The sequence below is a fragment of the Eublepharis macularius genome, chromosome 16 (genome assembly GCF_028583425.1).
Source record: "Eublepharis macularius isolate TG4126 chromosome 16, MPM_Emac_v1.0, whole genome shotgun sequence".
NCBI classification, from domain to species: domain Eukaryota; kingdom Metazoa; phylum Chordata; class Lepidosauria; order Squamata; family Eublepharidae; genus Eublepharis; species Eublepharis macularius.
In genome coordinates, this window is record NC_072805.1 from 21756316 (window position 1) to 21779496 (window position 23181).

Consider the following 23181-nt stretch of genomic DNA (forward strand, 5'->3'; position numbering starts at 1 on the left):
AAGCTCTGCTCACGACCTGAGTTTAATCCTGGTGGAAGCCGGGTTTAAGTAGCCGACTCAAGGTTGACTCAGCCTTCCATCCTTCTGAGGTCGGTAAAATGAGTACCCAGTTTCCTGGGGGTAAAGTGTAGATGACTGGGGAAGGCAATGGCAAACCACCCCATAACCAAAAAAAGTCTGCCAAGAAAACATGCTGATGCAACGTCTCCCCATGGGTCAGTAATGGTGCTTGCACAGAGGACGACTTTTACCTTTTTTACCATGGACAGTAGCCAAAGAAGAAGGTGGAATAGCCATGGGGAGAAAGAACACCATCTCAATGGAGGATCAGCTTAGCTTCAACTGGATATAAACGCTACCACCATCCAACTGATTCCCCCAGGAGACATGCCTAGAGTCTCCCTTTTCTGTAGATGTCAGGCTAAAATAGTCTTTTTTTACCTAGGCTTTTATCTAAGGGCTTTTACATTTTAAAGCTGTTTTTATAGTTTGTTTCTGGCCGGAGGGCTCTTTTATCTATATAATTGTGTGTTTTATGTTTTTTAAAATGTCCCCACTTGTTTTTTTAAAGGCTTTGTTTTGACTTTAATGGTTGTTAGAATGGTATTTTGTTTGGGTTGTAAGCAGGTAGTAGAGAGGGTATCATATACCTTTTCTAAACAAATTATATAAATAACTATCCCTTCTCTATTATTTCTCTCCAGTTGCCTTTTCTGGAATGTCTTTTAGATTATCAACAACATTTGATTTATATTCCACCCTTCAGGACAACTTAACATCTAGTCATAGCAGTTTATAAAGTGTGTTGTTATTATTCCCACAACAAACAAACACCCTGTGAAGTGGGTGGGGCTGAGAGAGCACCGAGAAGCTGTGACTGACCCAAGGTCACTCAGCTGGCTTCAAGCGGAGGAGGAGGGAATCAAACCTAGCTCTCCAGCTTAGAGCCCTGCCGCTCTTAACCACTACTCCAAACCGGCTATCAGTTTATAAGGACAGGGAATGGTGTCTCTCGATTAATGCAAACCCTCTTAAGAGCAGGAACTTTGAATCCAGATCTCCCCAATCTCACCCGGTACTCTAATCAATATACCACACTGGCTGTTTTCTAGGTTGAGAGAATCTCTTCCAAGATGGTGCACGCTACACAATAATAATGCAAACTGTGGCAGTTTTTGCCCTTTGCAAGATTAACTCCTGATCCAGTGATCCTGGTTCATGTGGAGCACTAAAATGTTATACCACTGAAGCAAATTATGAGTGATAAAATGACAACAGTCCATGGCCATTGCTATCCCCTAATCTGTATGTGATACCCATCTGGGAGATGCAGGTTCAAACCTCGCTCTGCCATGCGTGCATGCGGGGGGACCAGGAGCCAGCTGCTCTCTCTTAGCCTAACCTACTTCACAGGGTTGTTGTGAGGATAAAAGGGAGGATGAGAGAACCATGTATATCACTTTATGCTGTTCGAAGGAAGTATGGGATTTAAAATGTACCTAAATGAATAATTCAGAAGCAAGCCTCATTAAGTTCAATGGGACTTATTCCCCATACAGAGAACCTGCTGCCATAGATTGTAACCCTTCGGGTTGCCAACAATCTGTAGAAAAATGCCCCCCCCCCCATTTATTAGAGTCTTAATATGTGGGAATAGGCAGGGAAAGTTTTTTATGGCATGGAGGTCAACAGCGTAACCTGGTCAATAAAATTCCAATAAATCTCTATTAAAAGGACAGGACATCTTTTTCTCCAGGTTGTTGGCAGCCCTGCCAATCTTCCCTCCTTCCATAGATGCAGAGGCACAAATGAAGGAAGCGAACTAAAAAAAAATCACAGCCAGAGTTGAAATGCCCAACTAAGTACAAACACACACATGTTGATTTATGCCTTCCCAGCTAAATGATACATGCCTATGCTTTGCACAAAAGCAATAAAGCTCATTTTGCAAGTCCCTGGCTGTAGCATTTAGATGCTAGAAAAGCACCGAGGTATCAAAAATCTGGGAACTGCAGGTATTATTAATGAGAGGCTCAGAAATATTCGTGTTAAGTTCAGGGTTTAATTGCAAGCAAGTTCCGCAGCTGCCTCCTACTAACTGAAATGGGAAGCCAGGAATTGCCTTTCATGTCCTCCCCAACTTTGGAAACAAGAAGGCCACACACCTACTCCTTTCCATTTCACAGCATGCATGGCGAAAACTCAGTTTGCTCTGTCAGCAAGTAGGAGAAAGTCACTGGTGAGCAAAGGGCTTGGAGATCAAACTGGGCCTCGTCTGGAAAATCAGACAGGAGGGGCTGGGAACAGAAAACGGTGTTAAGAGTAAGCCAGGCTGAGCAGCCCTTGTGGTACTACAAGCCAGGGCTACAGCGCCCAGTCAGCCCAGCAATACCAGCAATGGGCGTTCACTCATTCATTGCTTCTTCTTTCAAACTGACAGCTGCACAGGAGACAACGGAGTGAACTGACATTGGTTACTCGTGCTAATTTATTTATTTATGTCATTTATAGTCCGCCTTTCTCAATGATACTTAAGGAGGATTACACAGTGTGAGATTAGTACAATCAGTATCAAGGACATCTCCATACAGTATCAAGGACAATTCCACAAATAATGCCATAGGGTAAATAAATACAAGTTTACAAAGATGTAGCATTAGCGAGAATCCAACACAGAGTTGAAGAAATGCTGAAACAACATAATCAGTTCTAGGACAGACATTAGACAACATGAAGCACAAGTAGTATATAGGAGTACATATTTAAAGCAACAGATATGTAAGGCAACATAGTGGTGAAGTCTATGTTCCCTAATTCATTAGCAAATAGGGTTGCCAGCCTCCAGCTGGTAAGGACTAAACAAAGTTGGCTCCCCCCTGAAAAGACACTGTCAAAAGAGAATACAATACAGGAGGGACAAAATATAGTAGTTTCAAATAACAAAATTTTAACCACTGATCTCCGTGAATTACAACTGATCTCGAGGTGACAGAGATCAGTTCCCCTGGAGAAACTGGCTGCTTTGGAGGGTGGACTCTATGGCGTTATACCCCAATGAGGCCACTCCCCTCTCCAAACCCCACCTCTCTAGTCTCTACTCTACAAAATCTTCAAGAATTTCCCAACCCAGACCTGGCAACCCTATTAGCCAAGCACCTGAGACCCCTTCCCTACAATGCAGCCCTCCTATTTGAGTAAGTGCCTTTTTGAATAATTCGGTTTTGCATCATTTGTGGAAAGCCAGGAGAGTGGGGGCTCTCCTGACCTCCTTAGGTAGGCTGGTTGCTGATCTCCAGATGGAGCCTGGAGATCTAGAATTACTACTGATCTCCAGAAGGCAGGTCATCAGTTCCCTAGGAGGAAATGGCTGCTTTGGAAGGTGGATTTTAAGGAATTACATCCCACTGTGGAACCTCCCTCCTCACCTCCACCAGCTTGTGTTCCTAGCTTGTTTAGAGCTGCAGTGCATGTGGGATCGGGAGTTTTGACCCATTCTCCCCCAATTCCCCTGCTAAGGTCCTATTTGCCCTGTAGGAAGAAATGCGCACTGGATGGACTTCCAAGAGCCATTATTTTTTCTCGCTACTCTTCTAGCAACAAAGCAACGCTTTAAAAAAAACCATTGTGAAAAGTTTAGATATCCCGCTTTAAATAGCTACATTATAGAACCATCAGTGAAAGTTGCCCTAGATTTTCCAGATCTTGAACAGGGCTTTTTTTTGTACAGAAACATTTGACATCCTAAGATACACGGTGTTTTAGTTGCAAATATGTGCATTTTCATAATTCTTCTAGATTTCTGCTAATAGTTGTCACCAGTTAATTTATATGTTTCCTCATTTTTTACAATAAAGACTGCCAAGTACATTTTTAACTTGATTCTGATATCACCTTTGCCTGTGCCCACCACCACCACCATGGCTACTAAGGTTGCCACCCTCCAGGTGGAGCCTGGAAACCTCCCATAATTACAACAGATTTCCAGACAACATACATCAGTTTCCTTGGAGAAAACGTGAAAATGGCTGCTCTGGAGGGTGGAGTTTATGGCATTATACCCCGATGAGGTCCCTGCCCTCTTCAGGATCCACTCTCAAATCTTCAGGAATTTCCCAGCCCCAAACTGGAAACCCTAATTGCTATCCTTTCTAATACCTAGGCCAACAAATAAACCTTAATAACTGAGAATCACTTTGAGCAGAACCACAAGTGACAAAAGGCACAGATTGGACACTTGTCAGCTTCCCTCAAGTTTTGATGGGAAATGTAGGCATCCTGGTCTTGCAGCTTGGCTCTCCGACTGCTGTCCAATGGACTTCTCAACTGTCACTTGTCCAACATTCTGCCAAGCTGCCTACATTTCCCATCAAAACTTGAGGGAAGCTGACAAGTGTCCAATCTGTGCCTTTTGTCACTTGTGGTTCTGTTCTCTGCTAACTGAGAGAAAAAGTGTGAGGGAAAAAGTCGGCTCTTGAACTCAAAGGACATATCCAGAGTGAAATTTCCTCCCAGTGAAAGTACAAAATGAAGTACAAAATCTGTATTTTCTCTGAAAACGTGCTTGACAAGAACCTCTAGTTGATCCCATAAGTGTATGGGAATGACATTGTTGAATATCATTCATATTTTATATTTTCCAATGGAAACTTAATTTTTAGAGCCAAAGTAGACAATGATATTAGAGGTCCACACACGGTAAAGCAAATAATGGGGGTGCTGGGACGTGGGTGAAAAATCTAAGCAGGGTGGCAGAAAAAGGATGGCTGGGGAGAGGGATTCATACCCACCTGTATTGCATTTGAAAAATGTCTCCACTCACCCTCTGCTTTCCAGGAGTCTAGTCTTAATCTGAATGAAATTGGCAAACGGACAGAGCATAAGAGAAGGAAAGAGTGAGCAAGAGAAATTCATTAAGAGCTCACTTCTGCTAATAAAACAAATTGCTTGCCAGGTTTTGCAGGTAAAAGTTCATACTGGGCTTTTCTCCCCAATGGCATCCCGAAACAGCCTGTATCATTCACCTGCCCAGCCACTTTGTCCTCATGACAACAACCTCCGAAGCTGGCCAATGTCACATCCCGGCTACTTCCTTTCAGATGTTGCTTTGGTTTTCCATTTACCTGAGAACAGCTGGGATATTAGATCCAGCCTATCTGAAAAGCTCAAGTGCCAACACTGTTTTACATTTCTTCACCGAGCTGTTCCGTGCAGATAATAACATACAATCCATCCTTTATTTTTTTAAATTAATAGAAATAAATCTTTGCAGAGGAGCCAACCAAAGCTCTGGGGAATGAAATTGGCAAACGAACAGAGCATAAGAGAAGGAAAGAGTGAGCGAGAGAAATTCATTAAGAGCTCACTTCTGCTAATAAAACAAATTGCTTGCCAGGTTTTGCAGGAAGAAGCCCTTGGGATGGGCTCAATTTATTATTGCAAAACATCAGGATTGAGCTTGCTCAGGGCTGTGGCTGAGGTGAGGCCAGTGGGCACACGGTCTCACCTGGAATTCTGAATCCTCCAGTAGGATTTTTTAAAAAACTGCTGTCCTGTTAAACACATTAGTTCGCATTCAAGGAACAAAGCTTGTTTTAAAATGGAAATGTTTTTGGTTGTAAAAAAACCAGTAGTGGAAGCTGATCCATAGGGCTGCCAAGTCCCCAATGGGGGCAGCCGATTCCCCGTCCCAGCTGCCATCATTGTCCACCACTGCTCCAATTCGGTGGTGTTGCAGGTGTGACAACATCACTTCTGGAGAAAAGCTGGAAATGATGGGGGGGGGTAGCTCTAGCAATCACCAGAAACTCTATGAGTTTACCATATTGTTTCTGGCAATTCCTAGAGCTACCTGCTGTCACTTCCAGGTTTTCCCTGGAGGTGATATAATCACACCTGTGATGCCCCCTCATGTCTCTACCTCAACCCTCCTACTGGTTGTCAGGCTTGGCTGAGCAACTCTAGTGCTCTCCCAAAGCAGTAGTTCTCCAATCTGCCTACCTAGCATCTTTTTAATTCCAAGGAGCTCAGGGCAGCCTACTTGCTTTTCCTGTCTGCAAGGAGCTCAGGGCAGTCTACATGGTTTTCCTGTCTTCATTTTGTCCTCACACCAACCACCCTGTGAGGCGGTCTAGGCTGAGAGCGAGTGACTGACTCGAGGCCTCTCAGCAAGCTTCGTGGCAAAGCCCAACATTCGAAACACTGTGCCATACTGTCTGTTATCTTTACCCATCTGATCTCACTCAGTTTTGTCCTGCTGTTTAACCTTCATAAACGACCCTCAAGCAAATCTTCCTTTAGCTAACACAACTTTGGTCATGAAAGGATGCTTAGAAAAAGTAAGGTGGTAGCTTAAAGAATTTAATGTTTTAAAATTCCCAAACCTAAGGTGGAAGTGACCCCCTTGGAAGTCCCAAAAAATCTTAGCACACTTAGCAGCTTCCAACAGATGCTGCCAGAACATACAAACATTGCTTTTTTTCTTTCTTTTTTCTCCCCCAGTTGGGATTGGTGAATAAATCTCAATTTCAGTCAGGCGCGGCTATAATCTATGTGGTTAAGTGTGGTGATTAACATGACATTAATGCAGACATAAAACACTGTCATAAGGGAAATCTACTTGTGAAGAAATACTTCATTTTATGGAGGGTTATGTTACCGATTTGCATTTTAATATGCCAAAATTAAAAAGTAATGCACATATAATTAAGAGAATTCAAACCGAATGCTGTTTTGAAATGTTAGATTGTATTTGTGTGTGTGTGCGTGCATGAGTGCACGTGCATGCAGGAATAGCAATTAAGGCAGAAAATATAGAATTGGCAATTCTCAACAGGACAGGCTTTTGCTGTTAAAAAATAGCCATTATCGATGGAGCCGCAGTGGGGAATTAAGCAGAACAGCTATTCCTTTTCAGTGAAGGCTGGTAATGGAAATTTTTCATTGCCATCTGTCAAAAGAATGATCCTTTTATGTTTTGTTGTCAGAGATGCTGATGGGTAGATGAACTAGACAACACATCAGGTCATCAAAGGAACTGTCCCCAAGGTGGCCTGACAACACTGTTTTTAAATTTACATTCTGGGCATCTGATGTTCTGAGGGGTACCTGACTTTATGACCAAGTTCTACTAGTTTGACCAGACCAGAAAGTGAAAGAATGAAAATAATGAGATAACTCATCATGTTAGAGGTTTAGACTAGGATCTGAAAGGTTCAGTTCCCTACTCTGCCCTGGATGTTCACTGGGTGACCTTGGGTCTGTCATTCTCTCTTGGCCTAACCTACCTCACAGGGTTGTTGTTGTAAGAAAAAAATAAAGCAGGGAGAAGAATGTTAACAGCAACTTTGGTTCTGCATTGGAGAGAAAAGCATTTATGAAGATATTTATCCCCACCTTCTTTTGTGGCTCAGGCAGTGCCTTCTCATTTTTTCATGTGATGAAGTAAAGAATCAAAAGTTAACGTGAGATACTTTAGCCTCCAAATTGTAAAAATGCCAGGCAACTTTCAAGAGACTTCATGAGTAAAATTTCTTTATAGACAAGACACCAGTATCATACACTTATGCCATCTTTGCTAGGACTGACGACTACAGACAAGTATGACACAGATATAGGTCCCCCAAGGTTACTCCTAATCCCCCCCTTTCTCCTAATGATTCTCTAACTTTGCATTCAGGAAAACAGGCTGTGTGATTCATGGACTGCTCAAGGTCAAGCAGGTTCCCAGGCTCGGGAGAGATTACAAGAGGAACAAATGCCTTTTGTTCTCAGTTTTTCACCCCGGGTTCAAATAACAGAGTCACCCCAACAGCATCAGCTTCATCTATGACAGGTGATCCAGAGCACCTGACACAAATATCTGTCTTCCAAAATGAAGAGAGCAATCTTAAGCAAGTCTAACCAGAATACTACTCATTCTGTTCAATGGGGTCTACTCTATGGAAACATTCTTAGTTTGCACTTAGGGCTGCCAGTTCCCCTTACCCTCCTGGCAGAAGATTTGGGGAACCTGGCACTCACCTCTCAAAGGTCTTTGTGCGAGTTTAAAGCATGCACTTCCAATGCAACACAAATGACACCACTTCCAGGAATGACGTCATTGCACAGGTTGCAGGAGTGCTCCCACACTTTGCACTGTGCTGATTCTTAAAGTATTAGCCAATTTGGGGCACAAATCGGCCTTGTGCAAAGCGTGGGAGCACTCCCACGGCCTGCACAGTGACATCCCTCCTGGAAGTGACATTATTGCACTTCACTGGAAGAGTATCCTGCGAGGTCTGTTCACCTGCTTTTTCCTTCGCTGGCCAGGTGAGTGGTGGTGGGGGGGGGGGCTAGAGGGTGGGAGCAGGGGGTCCTCACCCCCACTAGGGGACCGGCAACCCTAGCTGCACTGCAAGCAACAAGTTTCAACACTCATAAAATAATGCATTGTGAAATGTTTAGTCATGCTTCCTGTAATAGTCTGAAACATAGAATTATTAGTGAAAATTGTCCTCAATTTTTAGCTTTCTTTTTGTTTTACTGAAGCATGCAAACATTCGGCATACTAAGACACACGGTAAGTTGTATGCAAAAATGTGCATTTTCCTAATACTCTCTCTGGATCTCTCTTAATCAGTGTCTTCTGCCGTTAAACTTGTTTTGCAAAGAGATGGTCATTAAGAGGAGGTTACCCAAAATGTTTCAGCCCTGGGTTTTATTAACAGATTTGTCAGCCTTTCCAAGGGAGATTTAATGAGGTCTGTTCTGATGAATTCTCCCCTGAACGCTTCTTTTCTGCTCGTCCCTTCTGCCCCAATGAAGTTAAAATATTTATGCCTGAGGCCGTGCAAAATAATTGTTGGTCAATTAAGTCATTTTATCATAGAAATTGGAAGAGAGGCTGTGATTTTGCTTTTTGCTCATAACTGGTCATTAGATCAAGACCAGGAAAAATTCACCATTGCTACGATATTAACTAATGTCAGTAAGACGGCAGAAAAATTAGATACATCTTGCTAATTGGTAAAGAAAGCCTGAACATGTACATTGTTTCAAATGACAAAACTTTACTAAAAGGCTGAACAGAAACTCTTGACAAGATTTTTTTCCCCCATACAGATTGTTGGCAGTATCAAAAAAACATTTCTCATTTTCAGGAGGGTTTCAGCATTCTGTGCAAAAAATATTTATTAACGTTGCCCTCCATTGCCCTCACTTGCCATTTTCCTCAGCTGCCCTCAGTGAGAACCTGTGAGATGCAGCAGTTGAATATTGCTGGACTAGGATAGAGTAGGGCATAAGTGGGTTCAAATCCCCATTTGGCCTTAAATCTCACTGGGTACCTTGCACTCTCCCTCAGACTAACCTACCTCACAAGGTTGGTGTGGAACAAAAATTAGGAAAGGAGCTGCTGGATACTACAAGAAGAGGCAGTCCTTCACGTTTGCAAGCTTATTAGCAGTACTGGAATGTAAAGAATACCTACCAAACAGGCCCAAGCCCAGTGCAATCCTGATTGCCATTTCAGGAATTAAAATCAAACCCAGTTGCCCCACAGAAGCACAGAGTTAGATCAGTAGCCCTCTCTATATCCTGAGAGAACAGTGGCCAGAGGCATCTTTTAGTCCAGAACTGAAAGGTTAACCCCTTATGATATACCTTCCCATCAGCCCTAACACCAGGGTTTCTGGTGCCTGAGGTCACTCTCGCGCACGCGCACAGCGCTTGCGAGCCCCCGGACTGTGTGATGATGTCATCACATGATGATGTCATCACGCAGTGACGCCGGGGCCATTGGCTGGCAGGTGGCTGAGGCGGCAGGAGGAGGCTGCCCATGCTCCACACGCCGCCCCGGCTGCCTGCCACCCCTGGCCCGTGGCTGCTGCGCCCACCCAGGGGCTTGTGGCGGCGGCAGTGGCGGCTCGGGGTTGGCCGGCGGTGGCACAGGGCCGGCTGGTGGCAGCACAGTGCACATCTCCGCCCCCAGCACCCCCTCCGGCCCCGCGGCGCCCACGGCCCCCACCTCACTGCCTCAACAGTGGTGCTGGCCCTGCTTCCCATAATGACTATGAGAGTCAAATTCAGCCTCCTTCTCACCCCATCATTTTAAAAAAAGTCTCTCTACACAAGACATCTTACACGGGGATGCTCAAGTGAAAGACCTTACATTTGTTCTCCCATTGTGGATACACATGCACTGCTAGGGAGACCGAGTACACTTGAAGATAAGACCACACAAAGTAAGTCACTCGAGCGTCCCTGCGTAAGATGTCTTGTGTAGAGAGACTCTTTTGCTCCGGCCTAATGTGTGTTTATTCACCCCTTACTAGGCCAGTCATTAGGAATTCTCTGCTGAAAATCTCACAGTGTTGACATGCTGAGACCTGACTGCGAATTTAATGAGGAAAGGGGAGAGGCACAGAGAGAAAATACTCCTGTAAGCCCAGGATTCTCTCGCTGCTGGAACTTGGCCATAACTCTACAGCTGCCGGCCTGGGGTTGGAGTGACCACAAAATAATTGCAACAGAAACTGCTCCACACCCAAACAATTAACAAGGTGCTGTGAGAAACTGTATGCAAAGCAGCTGGCAGGCAGCAAGAGACCGTTCAAAAGAGGCACGTGGTATGTGTGAGATCGGCGGCCCCAAACAGACAGACCCTTGCAAAGAGAAAAGAAAGGAAACAACACACACACACACACACACACACACACACACACACACACACACACACACACACACACACACACACACTATTGCTTCTCTCCTCTATTTTCCCTTCTCCTACAGCTATTTTTTATTTTAAACATTTTAGCGGATACCCAGTTATGCAATTTTGCTCCCGAGTGAGGTAATTTAGTGTGAACATCATCTTTCCTTTAACATATATTGAAAGCATAAATGAGACATGCTTTTTTGAGGTTTACATTTACTTTTTTTACATATTGTGTAAAATACTGTCTAGAAGACTCCAATTAATTTCCCAAAACTATTCCCATCAGTAATCTAGACATGGGAAGTAATTGTTCCACGGTACCCAGGTCTGAGTCTTACATCTTAAGGGCATTTAAAACATTTTTAATTAAAAAAATTAAACCTCGTACAAAATAGAAATGAAAATGTGACAGCAATAATAGCAGGTCTGCACATAAGCATCTATCAATGCTTTGGGCTTGTGCAATATGTGTGCGGCTGGGTTTTAGAAATTGTATTATATATTTATTGGTGTTTTTTATTATAATATTTTTTATTGTTTTTCAACACGTATATATATATATATATATACAAACATGAGACAGTTATCATTTTACTTGTCAATATCTATTATCTACTTCTTTATCTCTTATATTCCATCTTGTTACGCCTTTAATTGTGAGTTCTATTATGTTATTATACAGTTAATCTTAGTATCATATTTATGTTTAACGATTATAGTTATTTGTCATCCATTTGTAGAAGGGATCCCATGGTACAGAGAAGTCCTCTTCCATTTGCCCTTTCATTAACAATGTTAATTTATCCATTTCCACCATCTCCATTACCTTTGTTATTAATTGTTCTTGCTGGAGGATTCTTTGTTGTTTCCATTTATTGGTGTTTTTATCCGGTTTTAAATTAATATGTTTATGTATTTTATATATGTTGTATTCTACTCTGAGCCCATTCACAGGGAGAGCGGATTAGAAATATAATAAGCAATAATAATAATAATAATTTCCAAATAACTAAAAATATTTCAGCAGATGTTGGATGGCTATCTGTTGAGAATGCAGTATACTGCACCTACACTGAACAGGACGGTTGGACTGATGACTTCCAAGGTCCCCGCCAACTCTAATTCTTTTATGAGTCTAGGTTGCAGGTGGTAGGGAATGGCACTATATTTGAAGATTCTGCACTCTCCCTGATTGATTGTCACAAATAGTCTTTTGCTAATAGTGTTTCCAATTGAAGATTTTTATACATCAGCCATTAAAAGCAGCATGGATGCACTCCCCCAGAAAAAAGCCAAAAAAAGTATGTGAAAATAAGAGAGATCAGGGCTCATTTGGAGGCGGAATGCAGAACGGCGTTCCGGTAGATCTGAAAAGAGGTCATGTGGGTTTTGGCCCCGCCCACTTCATTCCTTTTCCTCCTGGCTGTCCTCGTCTTTAGCAGCAGGCTCTGCTGCTTTATTTTCATTTGTGACTCGTGAGAGAGAGGGAGGGAGAGAGAGTGTGAGTGAGTGAGTGAATGTGTGTGTGAGTGCAAGCCGGGCTACTGGGGCTGGCTCTCTAAAGGAGGATAAGCTGCTTTAAATTCATTCTGCTGCTTTATTTTCATTCATGACTCGTGAGTGAGTGAGAGCGGGACCACAAGTGACGCCTGACACAGGTTGGACACTTGCCAGCTTCCCTCAAGTTTTGATGGGAAATGTAGGCAGCTTGGCGGAATGTTGGACAAGTGACAGTTGAAAAGTCCATTGAACAGCAGTCGGAGAGCCAAGCTGCAAGACCAGGATGCCTACATTTCCCATCAAAACTTGAGGGAAGCTGACTAGTGTACAACCTGTGTCAGGCGTCACTTGTGGTCCTGCTCTGAGTGAGTGAAAGCTGGGTGGGGCTGGACTCCAAAGGAGGGTAAGCTGCTTTGAATTCATTCTGCTCTGCTGCTTGCTTTATTTTCATTTGTGACTCGCGAGAGAGAGGGAGAGAGAAAATGAGTGAGTGCAAGCCGAGTGGGGCTGGGCTCCAAAGGAGGGTAAGCTGCTTTGAATTCATTCTGCTGCTTTATTTTCATTTGTGACTTGTGTGAGAGAGAGCATGCGTGCGTGCATGCAAGCAGGGCTGGCTCTCCAGAGGAGGGTAAGCTGCTTTGAGTTCATTCTGCTTTAAGGAAATACCTGGAGATTTTTGGGGAAAGGGGCCTGAGGGGTGGATGGTGCCTTCTGACACACTTCCGGTGATGTCAGGGCAAGATATGCTAATGAGTTATGCTAATGAGTTCCTGCAGTTCTTTTTCCAGGAAATGACCCCTGGGAGAGACCACAGCCTTCCATCATAATTTAGAGGCTTGCATACAGATTGCAAAAGGCACGGATATGACCTCCAAATTCCGTTCTGAAAGGCTTCGTGCCTGCACTTGCAAAGAAGACTTTAAACATTCTGCATGTGGGGCAATTAAATGGGTTTTCTGCCAAGCGTTTAAGGCTCCTGTACGGATGAGTAGCAATATCCTGGAGACATTTAATAAGTGTGAGCTTCAAACAGTGGCACCTATCTTGCAGTCAACGTAGGCAGTTTCTTGTTGTTTTGTCCTCTACATTATTATAACCTAAAGCATCTTTTAAAGCTATTTTTCTACTCATACAGTTAAGTCTCAAGGCAATGCCATCAGCAAATCAAGTTGCTAGATCTCAGGGAGAGCCAGTTTGGTGTAGTGGTTAAGAACACAGAACTCTAATCTGGAGAGCCGGGTTTGATTCCTCACTCCTTCACTTGAAGGCAGCTGGGTGACCTTGGGTGAGCCACAGCTTCTAGGAACTCTCTCGGCCCCACCACCTCACAGGGTGTTTGTTGTGGGGATAATAACAACATACTTTGTAAACAGCTCTGAGTGGCATTAAGTTGTCATGAAGGGCGGTATATAAATCGAATGTTATTATTATTATCATTAAAGAGAATGTTCCAAGGGACTAACCATTTTCTATGCTAGTCCAAAAGAGTTTAATCTCAGGGCAAAGAGCTAGAACCAAGCTATTTTTTAAAAAAAGACCTAATTCCCAGGATTCTCTCTCCATCCCAAAGTTTCAATAGCCTTCTTTTTGATTTCTTTTCCTCACCTCCATGCTTAGCTTCCGATATCTGACGAGATCAAGCTAGATATACTGCAATATAGACCAATGGTCAGGCATTTCTTGTGCAAGCAGAAATGCACGTTGGAATACAATACATTTAAATCTGTGCAGGCTGCCAATGTGGTCTTTTTAGTACATTTCCATGGGCTCTAGCATGCACGGAAAGCTTCCACTGAATCTGCGACTGTCCTAGCTGTTGATTATACTGTATTCACTTGCAGTATATAATCTGCCTTGGATCTTAGTGATCTATAATTAAGCAACAACAACAATAATCCAACTCACCATGTGTTCAAATGGATACTTTAAAAAATCTTAAGTGTACGCCCTTAACTGTTTCAAAGGTGAAACTGGTAACACTTCTATGACAGCCTTATTTCCAAAGCAAGAATTATGGCACAAGCCATCTGTCTCTAGCGTTACATATGGCTGAATTCTCTACTGTATTAATTTATGCTCCCTTCACTTGCCCTGCATAAGAAGCACATTTGCTCTTCTACTTAAAGATATACTAGACCAATATAACTGTCCTAGAAGGTGCCCCATGGTGCAGACTGGTAAGCGGCAGTACTGCAGCCCAAGCTCTGCTCACAACCTGAGTTCGATTCTGGCGGAAGCCAGGTTCAGGTAGCTGGTTCAAGGTTGACTCAGCCTTCCATCCTTCCGAGGTCGGTAAAATGAGTTCCCAGTTTCCTAGGGGTAAAGTGTAGATGACTGGGGAAGGCAATGGCAACCCCCACCCACACACAAACCAGTAAAAAGTCTGCCAAGAAAACCTCGTGATGCAACGTCCCCCCCATGGGTCAATAATGACTCGGTGCTTGCACAGGGGATGACCTTTACCTTTTACAGGGTGTACAATGATATGCTGAGCTTGAGGATGAATTGACACATGTGCACACTAGGGCGTTAGAGACAAAATGCTCCCACTGCAACTGCAAGATTTAACTTTCAAGAAACTTGGGAGAAGCAGCTGAATACCTAAAGAATTAAAATTCTAGCAGCAACTCAAACTAGTCTCCCTCAACTAGGGATGGGTTAGGTACTATGTTATCAGGGGACAGCATGGAGAAATCTGAGATTGTCCCTAGTAACTAGAGGCTATTGGAGTATATATGGATGTTGCTTCTCGTTAATTTGCACTCATTAGCAAAGTCAGGTTTGTTGCCGACGGGGGGTTAGAAATAGCCCGACTTTCATCCCTTGGTTGAGCTCAAATACGCTCTGAACAGTTTCTCAGATGCTGGCCTAGTGAACAGATCCAGCTGCTTTAGATGAAGTCAGAAGATTGGTCAGTATTGCCTGCTCTGACTGGCAGCTGCTCTCCAGGGTCGAGGGACTTTTCCAGCATCTGCTAATTGAAGTCCTTTAACAAGAGATGCTGAGAGTGAACTGTGGGACCTTGACAGGCAAAATGGGAGGACACATTTTTTTCATTGAATGAGGATTCTTATCTTGTTCCTGCCATCAAAGAAGCCTGCTTGTTCTGAACACTGAATCTCATCAGTTCCAAAAATGGCCTTGGGCTTATTAACCCTCTCCATCCAGTTTCTTAAAAGTCTTATTTTTTTCTCCAAAGTTGGCATCACAGTCCTCCTCTTTTCCATTTTATCATCACAACAATCTTTGGACTAGCCCAAGATCACGAAGACGACTTTGCAGCTGAGTGAGGATTAGAACTCAGGTCTCCCCAGTCCTGGGTATCAAACATTACAACAACTGGTTCTCTATCTTGTAATGTGTATTTTATGCAATGGTTCCACTAGGCCCTGGCAGATGCTGGAGGATTGAATGAAACTCATTTTCAGTGCAATCCTAAGAAGAGTTACTCCTGTCTAAGCCCATTGAAACCAATGGGCTTAAGACTGGAGTAACTTTGTTTAGGACTACATTGTTTATTGCGTAGACAGCAGCAGAGCTGCACATCTCTCTGCAGTCATCAGAATCCTGATAGTTGCTTATTGGAGATTCTGCAACTAAGTAATGCAAAATATACACAGCAGGAATAAACAAGCTAAGCACAACATGCAATTAAAAATGCAAGGAAGTACAAGCCATGCAATTCAAATAGCCAACAATCCATCTCACTGCACACTTTCACACCTATGTACTTGTATCTTGTAATGGATTTTAATTGTAAACTGAATTAGTCGCCCATTGGGCTGAAACAAAGTGTAAACAAGCAAACAAAGGTGTAAGGGTGGAGAATTTAAAACATTGTAGTCGAACTGCCTGTTTCTTTTCCAAGAACTTCAGATTAATTAAACATAGATGTTCCATTGTGTAGAAGCCAATGCCTCCCCGGGCTTTTCCACACTGTTTACCTTCACTCGCAACGACCCGGAACATCGCGCAAAAAACGCGGAAGATCGCGTTTTCTCGCGCGAGAAAATGTGATCTTCCGCGTTTTTTGCGCGATGTTCCGGTTCGTTGCAAGTAAGGTAAGCAGTGTGAAAAGCCCCCCCCCCTGTAACTTGACCCCCAGCTACTAGTATTCAGAGGTATACTGCCTCCAATTATGGAGGTTTCATTTAGAAAGCATGACAAACAATGACTGATGGATAGATCTCTCCTCCATGAACCTGACTCACTCCTTATTGAAGCCATTTAAGCTAGTGGGTGCCCTAACCTGGATAGCTCAAGTGAGCCTGATCTCATCAGATCTCAGAAGCTAAGCATTAGCTCGGTTGGGGAGACCTTCCATGAAGACCAGGGTTGCAGAGGCAGGCAATGGCAAACCACCTCTGTTAGTCTCTTGCCATGAAAACCCCACCAGGGCTCACCATAAGTCAGCTGTGACTTCAGCGCACTCTCCACCAAGCTAGGGAGCATCTACATCTGTAGCACTGAGTTCTACAAGATCCTTACACATTTTGTGAAGAAACCTGGAATCTAATGCTACCCCCTTAAAGCGATTCCCAAAAAGCAGCACTCAAACAATTGCTCAGCACATTATCAGCTGCATCAAGTTGAGGAGCATATGATTAAATAGTTGATCAAAGAGAGATATTAAAATATGAAAGAGCCTTGTCATTTTGGGAAAAAAGAGATCTAAATGAAAGAAAATGTCTGAGACACCTGGCTCTGAAGGAAGCTATTGCTACATTTATTCAACAAGAACAGTCTCTTTTGCCGGAAATCTCTGTTTTAGAGCAGTCTTGGGAGCTGATCATTTGGGCAGGTTTCGTTTTCTGTAAAGATATTTCAGGATTATATTTAGCCCTTTGAAGGTTCTCAATCCTACAAAACAAATTACTCATTCCCAAGGACTAGGAGTGCTTGGTGTATCCTCTCCAGGCACATCTAGAACCAAAGAGCTTTCACGAGTTTTTATGTTTGAAATGAGGATTGGATGGCCAAAGTTTATATCGCCTTCACTGAAAAGCTTGGTGCATCAAAAGGACTTGGCTAAAATTCAGAAGATGACAAAATGATTTTATTTATTTATTTATTATTTATTTATTCAATTTATATACCGCCCATCCCAGGGGCTCTGGGCGGTGAACAGTTAAAATTGATAAAAACAAAACTAAAATCAATATACAAATAATAAAACAAATTAACAAGGTGCAGTGGTGGGGAGAACCTTCCCCACCCCAAAGGTGGGAGGCCGACATGGCACCGCCCCCTTCAATCACCAAACGCCTGGCGGAACAGCTCTGTCTTACAGGCCCGGCGGAATGATAATATGTCCCGCTGGGCCCGGGTTTCCATTGACAGAGCGTTCCACCAGGCTGGGGCCAGGACTGAAAAAGCCCTGGCCCTGGTTGAAGCGAGGCGGGCTTCCTTAGGGCCGGGGACCACAAGTAAATATTTATTCGCTGATCGGAGCGATCTCCGGGGAACGTACAGGGAGAGGCGGTCCCGAAGATATACCGGTCCCAACCCACTCAGGGCTTTAAAGGTAAGAACCAACACTTTGAACCTGATTCGGAATTCAACTGGAAGCCAGTGCAGCTGGCGCAGGACAGGTGTGATGTGTGACTGGTAAGGTATACCAGTCAGGACCCGTGCCGCCGCATTCTGGACCAGTTGTAGTTTCCGGATCAGGCCCAGGGGTAGCCCAGCGTAGAGTGAGTTACAGTAATCTAGCCTGGAGGTGACCGTTGCATGGATCACTGTAGCCAGGTCCTGGGGCGTCAGGTAGGGGGCAAGTTGCCTGATCTGACGAAGATGGAAAAATGCAGACTTGGCAACCGCCGTGACCTGGGCCTCCATCGATAGGGAGGCATCCAGGAGCACACCCAGACTCTTTACCACTGGCAAAGTTGCTAGTGGTGTCCCATCCAGGGCAGGGAGCTGGATCCCAACATCTGGCAGCCCCCGTCCCAGCTGCAGGACCTCCGTCTTCACTGGGTTCAATTTCAGCCTGCTCTGTTTCAACCATGCCGTCACAGCCTCCAAAGCTCTGGCCAGATTGTCTGGGGCCGTGTCTGGCCGGCCGTCCATCAACAGAAAAAGTTGGGTGTCATCCGCGTATTGATGACAACCCAGCCCAAACCTCCGCACCAACTGGGCGAGGGGGCGCATATAGATGTTAAATAACATTGGGGAGAGTATCGCCCCTTGGGGAACCCCGCACACCAAAGGGTGACGGGCCGATAGATCTCCCCCGAGCGCCACCCTCTGTCCCCGACCCTGGAGAAAGGAGACCAGCCACTGTAAGACTGTCCCCCTAATCCCCACGTCGGCAAGGCGGCTGGCCAACAAATCATAGTCAACCGTGTCAAACGCTGCTGTGAGATCAAGTAACACAAGCAGCGCTGACCCGCCTCGATCCAGATGCCTGCGAAGGTCGTCTGTGAGGGCAACCAAGGCTGTCTCCGTCCCATGGCCAGGACGGAAGCCAGACTGGAATGGGTCCAGGACTAGAGCATCATTCAGGAATTCCTGCAGTTGTACCGCCACCGCCCGCTCAATCACCTTGCCCAGGAATGGGAGGTTCGACACTGGGCGGTAACTGGACGGGTTGGTGGGGTCCAAAGATGGTTTTTTCAGGAGGGGCCGCACTACCGCCTCCTTTAACACTCCTGGAAAAACCCCAGAGCTCAGGGAGATGTTAACAATGGCCTCCAGATGGTCCCGTAGCCCCTCCGAGCTGGCCTTCACCAGCCAGGATGGGCAGGGGTCCAGAGGACAGGTGGTTGGCCTCATCCCCTGCAGGATCCTGTCCACATCGTCCTGAGAGAGCAGGCTGAAATGGTCTAATACGGACCCAGAAGACGGCCAAGGGGTCTCCAGTTCCCTTACTGTATCAACAGTGGGTGGCAGGCCACGGCGAAGGGACAAGATTTTACCCGCAAAATAGCTCGCAAAAGCCTCGCAGCCAATAGTTGAATTAAGAATTTGGTGGTCTCCCTGAGAGAGGGAGACCAAGGACCGAACTGTTTGAAATAATTGAGCCGGGCGTGAGCTAGCGGATGCAATGGAAGCAGCAAAGAAATCCCTCTTTGCTGCTTTCACTGCCACCTCATAGGCTTTCATAAACGTCCTATAAGATGTTCTTGCCTCTTCGTCGCGCCCCCGCCTCCACACTCGCTCTAGTCGTCTCAGAGACCGCTTCATCTGGCGAAGCTCCTCGGTAAACCAAGGAGCTACCCGTTTGCGGGCTCGGAGAGGACGGCAGGGGGCAATAGCGTCGATGGCTTCGGAAAGACGGCCATGCCAATCATCCACCAGCTCATCTAACGTACTGCCAGGGGGCATCGGATCCCGCAGAGCCGCCTGGAAACCAATTGGATCCATAAGCCTCCGCGGGCGAGCGTAAATCCGCTCACCGCCAACCCGGGAAAGGAGCGGCATGCTCAGACGAGCCTTCAGAACAAAGTGATCTGACCATGGCACTGCATCATAGGCATCCAAGACCACCATCATCCCTGCCCCAAAAATCAAATCCAGCGTGTGACCTGCTTGATGTGTGGGAGCCGAAACAAACTGGGAGAGTCCTAGGGCCGCCATGGAGGACACCAGGTCAATGGCCTGCATGGAGGCATCGTCGTCAGCATGGACGTTGAAATCCCCGAGAACCAAAAGTTTCGGGAATTCCAAGGCCCAGCTGGCCACCGCCTCCAAGAGACCAGACAGGGAAGATGCAGGTGCAGTAGGCGGTCGGTACACCACGCATATTGCCAACCTCTCCTCGGCGTCCAACACTAGGCCCACACAATCAATGCCAGTAATTTTTGGGGTGGGGAGTGGTCTGAAGGAGAAAGACTCCCGAATGAGCAAAGCCACGCCTCCCCCCCGACCACTTGTCCGGGACTGGTGGAGGACCGTATAACCTGGGGGGGCTAGTTCTTTCAAAGCGACCGTCTCGCCCTCCCTCACCCATGTCTCGGTCACGCAAGCCAGGTCCACATTCAATGCTGCAAGATAATCTTGCAGCGTTTTGGTCTTATTATTTATGGACCTGGCATTGCACAGCGCCAGTGTCGGAGAGTGGTTTAATATCCTAGCCCCACAACAGGTATATCTTGGGATGGGACGCAGATTGGAAGGGCACCGAGCCCTACCATGTCTCAATGCCCTTCCCTTCCATAATCTGCTCCCATGCAGATTATGCAGGTCCCCATGCAGGTCCCAAGCTCTCTAGCTGTTAAAACAGTTAAGAGAACCATAGGGTTTCCAGTGATTCCTAGAGCTACCTGCTGTCACTTCCTTGTTTTTCCCAGAAGTGACACTGCTGTGCTCATGATGGCACCGTTTCTTAATTCCCACCCACCCCGCTCAATCAACGAGCGTTTGGGATCGGGGATTCTCTGCTCCCACCAGAGGCCTTAGGTCCAAGCAAGGCCACTGCAACCTTGCCACAGGGACTTAGCATGGACTAGTCTTCCCATTCTCCCACTGGGGATGGGAAAAGCTCAACCTTTGATGGAATGCTATCTGGAAAACTGAACTAGACAATGTCCGGCATGATTCTTGTCGAATCGGGTTTTTAGGAAGGTGTGTTCAGATATTTCCAGTCTGAATGTTTACCCCAAAATAGTACTGGCATTTTTTGGATATATTTGGATGTCTGGATGGTATTCAGGATTTTTTGGGATAACAGAAAATAGGTCCTCAAAAATTCTGGAAATATTCAGGAATATATGCAAATATGCAACATTTTAAGCTCCCAGGACTCTTTTTCTTCAATTTTACACTGTGTCTGTGTCAGTGTCTCCTTGGTGATATTGGTTTGCCAGGCTGGTCTAGTGAATTCTCTGGTTTGAAATTGGCTGTGTTGGGCTTGCCATATTGGCCCATGATTATTCTGGGATTCTCTGGTTCAGCATTGGTTCTGTTGGGCTTGCCACAGCATCCCTGTCTTCGGTACTGCAAGGAAGGGCCAGAAACAAAATGAAGGATCGACAACCTGAACAAACTATCTTCCATTAGAAGTCTATGATCCAATGCATCACCACGGCAGCATTTCATGTAGAACTTGCGGAGCTGGTGAATGAAACCAAATTTACAGGAACAAAACCACTAGGCTAAAGTATGAGACTGTGCGATCCTCCTGAGGAAGTCTCTCGCGAGGCGGTAAAAACATTCTGTCATTTCTCATCAACAGCTTTGTTTGAGATAAGGCATTTGTGCCCAAGATCTTTGATAATCTACAATGTGCTTGCAGAAAAGCATAGAAGCCCTTTGGAGAGCCCACTGGGACAATCAGCCTTTAGCAGATGAGTCATCGGCAAAGACACGGCTAAGTTCAGGAGGTGGTAAAACTCAGGGCATGGTTGGAAGGCGCATCATGCGCCTGCTTTGCTGAAGCTAAGCAGGTCTGGCTGTGGTCAATGTCTGGACAGGAGACCTCATGGGAGTTCTATGATCAAAGGCACGTAGGTTAGGAATACCATAAATAAATAAGAAAGCTGCTGTGAGATTGTGTCACTTCAGACTGCGGAATGGGGAATGACAGCACATCTCTTGGTGATTCCCAGTGCATATGAAGCTAGTAGACCAGAGGGAAGCCTAGGCTAGAACTCTTCCATCTAACTGTGTGTATGTAAAGTGCTGCCAACTTATGGCGTGCTAGATTTCTTCAACCAGGGAGTAGTTAACCCTCAAATCAGCCCCTAGAGAGAGTGACAAGAATGTCACTGGAACGTCAGGACACAATTCTTTCTTTTCTATGTGCAGCTAGCAGAATGAGGAAGAACTCCTTTTAGATGCACAAGGGAATTCTCCCCTCACTTGACTTCTCATGTGGGTATGTTGCAATGTGCCTTCCCGTTCATGGCTAAGTGAGGCCCTGGCAGGAGGAACCTTTGGGCTTGAGTGGAGCCTGAAAAGGAGGTATGGGGCTGTGGCTCAGTGGTAGTGTATCTGCTTTGGGTGCCAGGTTCAATCCCAAGTGTCTCCAGTTTTTTTTTTTTTTTTAAGAATCAGGTACTATTGGCTGGTGTAAAAACCTCCACCTGAGACTCTTGAGAACTGCTGCCCATCAGAGAAGACAATGTGCCTTGATAGATCAATGGCCTGACTCAGCATAAGGCAGTTTATATGTTCATATGGGAAGACCTCTGTCCTCCATGAAGGAGTTGGGAACACTGAAAGCCCCTGGAGCAGCAGCAGCAGTGCACACGCCTCTGGCACACTCCTTCACACCCTGCTCTCTGCACACTGAGCAGGCTGGATCATGCAAAACTTCTACTAGTCATTTTTTTTTATAGCTAGCACTTTACACCAAAAAGGTAAGATTGATTTTTATCTAAGGAAACACAGACCTTTCGTTTGCTTCGTAGATTAAAGCCACTATGTTGACCAAGCTCTTTATTGCTCCGTCAGCATGCCCCCACCACCAGCGGAACAGTCCCAGGAACTCATCTGCGGCATTATCATCCAGCCATCTATTCCATTTGTCTCCTCTTTGCCACTTCCCCTGAAACGCTCCTCTTAACCATTTTTTAAAACTGGACGTCAAGATCAGAGTGTGCATTTCTTGGCTGATCCATTTCCTCCTTCGTAAGAATTGCAAATCAAGCAAAACCTTGTGCCATACATATACATATACATATACATATACATATACATATACATATACATATACATATACATATACATATACATATACATATACATATACATATAAAATCAATGTCACCCCTCCATTTTTGTGTGTATAAGGCAGTATATACAAAAGTCAAACATTAAAATCACTTTCTAAAATCAGATCAGAAAAATTAGCACAAAATCCATTAAGAGCCAATGTAAGAGTATCAGGCTAGGATCAGGAAGACCCAGGTTTGAATCCCTGCTCTGCTGTGGAAGCTTGATAAGTGACTTCAGGCCATTCACACACTCTCAGCCTAACCTACCTTGCAGGGTTGTTCTGAGGATAAAATGGAGATGGGGAAAAATAAACGAAGTAACTAAAT

The 23181-nt window shown here is 45.0% G+C and overlaps 1 protein-coding gene across 1 annotated transcript in view; it reads right to left on the bottom strand.

Moving 5' to 3' along the window:
• NECAB2 (N-terminal EF-hand calcium binding protein 2) overlaps positions 1 to 23181 on the bottom strand; it is a 259662-nt gene that overhangs the window by 67757 nt on the left and 168724 nt on the right. The window lies entirely within an intron of this gene.